Source organism: Sardina pilchardus, chromosome 16 (genome assembly GCF_963854185.1).
Source record: "Sardina pilchardus chromosome 16, fSarPil1.1, whole genome shotgun sequence".
NCBI classification, from domain to species: domain Eukaryota; kingdom Metazoa; phylum Chordata; class Actinopteri; order Clupeiformes; family Clupeidae; genus Sardina; species Sardina pilchardus.
The window spans coordinates 23,746,500-23,748,999 of record NC_085009.1 but is presented as its reverse complement, the minus strand read 5'-3'; positions in this window follow the sequence as shown (position 1 = coordinate 23,748,999).

Below are 2,500 nucleotides of genomic sequence, written 5' to 3'. Positions count from 1 at the left end.
GTTACAGAGGGAGAGAAACAGAGAGACAGAGAATGAGAGAGAGAGAGAGAGAAGGAGAGAAAGAGAGAGAGAGAGGGAAGTAGAAGTTTGTGTAGTGGTGGAGATTGAAAGTGCAAAACACAACATGGTTCACTGGCTGCTTGTTCAGTGCAGGTCAGGGTAAGTGTGTGTGTGTGTGTGTGCGTGCGTGCGTGCGTGCGTGTGTGTGTGTGTGTGTGTGTGTGTGTGTGTGTGTGTGTGTGTTGGGGGCATGTACGTGTTAATGGATTTTGTTTTTTATTTGTGTGTGTGTGTGTGTGTGTGTGTGTGTGTGTGTGTGTGTGTGTGTTTGTGTGTGTGTGTGTGTGTGTGTGTGTGAGAGGGAGAGAGAGAGATAGAGAGATTGGACCTTCCTTTCACACCACATGTTCAATGAATTTACAATAATGGAGCTATCAGCAGATCACTGGCAAGTTCCAGCAACGACAGATAGTCTGGTCAATCACTGAACAGCTTGAGATCCGATAGTTTCATGCTACGTTAAGAAATGACAATTATGACAGCTTTGTTACTAATAGCACCTGTCCCTTTAGAGTACCGTAAAGATACATCTTAAAAGTCACACATTCTTGTAGATTCTGACATCTACATGGATTAATTATTTTGTAAGCACGATTTGAGCATGTAGACACCATTCACAGGGTTTATAATTGACAATAACATGTATAACTGACAACAATTATAAGGCATTGCAATCCTTTCACACTTTGCTATTGGTTGACATAGCTTGAAATATGAAGAAGAAGAAGAAGAAGAAAAAAAGGAAGAAGAAGAAGAAGAAGAAGAAGAAGAAGAAGAAAACAAGGAAGTAGTAGAAGAAGAAAACAAGGACAAAGGAGAAGATAACACGAAAGAAAAAAAAGAAGAAGAGGAAGAAGAAGAAGAAGAAGAACGCACCTGTCTATTCTGATGAGGCGGTGGCTTCTTCTCCTGGTTGTTTGTTCAGAATGCGGAGCAGTGCTAGGAGTCTCCTAATTAGCGAGGCCTTTCTCCCAACTCCATAGATCTCCGTAAGTGCAGAGATGCTAAGCGCTCCATTAGCTTAAATGGCTTTTACCAAAACAAGCCTTGCATATTTTTCTATCTTCTTTTCTTAATGGGCCTCCTCTGTTTTTTTTGTCTTTCTGTAACCTAATTTTTTTGCTTCCTCACTTGCATTATCATTGTCATACACACTCAAGTCTATCTCAGATAAATATTTTTGTGTCCTAATTGTCATGCTTTAGCATGTGTGGATAATTAGCACCTATCCTTGTGGTATTACAAGGCTTTAACTTGCACCGGGTCTGTTTTAGGATGCCTACTCAAGAATAGTCTGCCACCATCCACCCAGTAAGGGAGAAGCCTTTTAAATCAACGTCATAAGACTGTAACATTGAGGAGAATATGACATAAACGTGCCTTAGAAGATGATGTGTCCTGCCATAAGCTCTCATTATAGAACCAGGGTATCTCTGTGTTTTAGCACAAACTGTCACCATTGTGGCTAATTTGCACATCAGCTTTCAGGCTGTTGGGTGGTTAAGTCCGTTTATACTGTACGTGTTTGGCACAGGCTTGATGGTATGACAGTTTACAAGCATTTGATATCAGACTGAATGCCAGCCAAAATGGGTTTTCATGACAAATGTCATTGTTCTTTGGCTGCTATGATGATGCATCAGTCATCAAGGCAAGAGAATGCTGGTCAATGTGTTTACATTTAAGGTTTACATTTACATGTAAGGTTCATATTTGTATATTTTAAATGTTCTACAGTAGTCCAACCTGTCACATATACTGTAATACAGTGAGCCTCTGAACTGCCATGTTACAAGCCTATCCTTTGGAACGCGTGTGTGGCATAACTGCAGTTTATTGCTACACTTGGAGATTATGGAGATAACATATGTATTATTTATACATTTGTGAGAATTGTAATTACAGTTACACATTTAATTGCCACTATTAGTGCGCACACACACACACACACACACACACACACACACACACACACACACACATCATTCTTAGTTCAAGAACACTCACAGACCTCAAAAACACACACTGACACATCTGCCTTATAAATGTTAAAGGGTAATGACATGAATAAACCAATCAAATGAGAGCTATCAATGTACCATGGAAATTGTGCTGGAAATATGTATGCTATATGGACATATAACAATAGTACATATATTCTATCTTGCTTAATATAAACTAACAATTTAGCAAAATGATTGGGGTTATAGCTCAAATAATTGCTACTGGGCGGTTATGTAATAACTGTGTCAGGCCTGGTTAGATTGAGATACATATGTGTCACGTGCTCGTCTTAGCGTGCAGGTGGGTGAGGTCCCCTGGGTCTCTCTAGGCTGAGATTCTCCCGTCTGACTGGGGAATTGCACTCAGGGCTTCTGTGCTGTTTCTCATGGGAGTCTGAGCAGAGCGCAACAGTCATTAAGGCTCTTGAAAAGCTGTT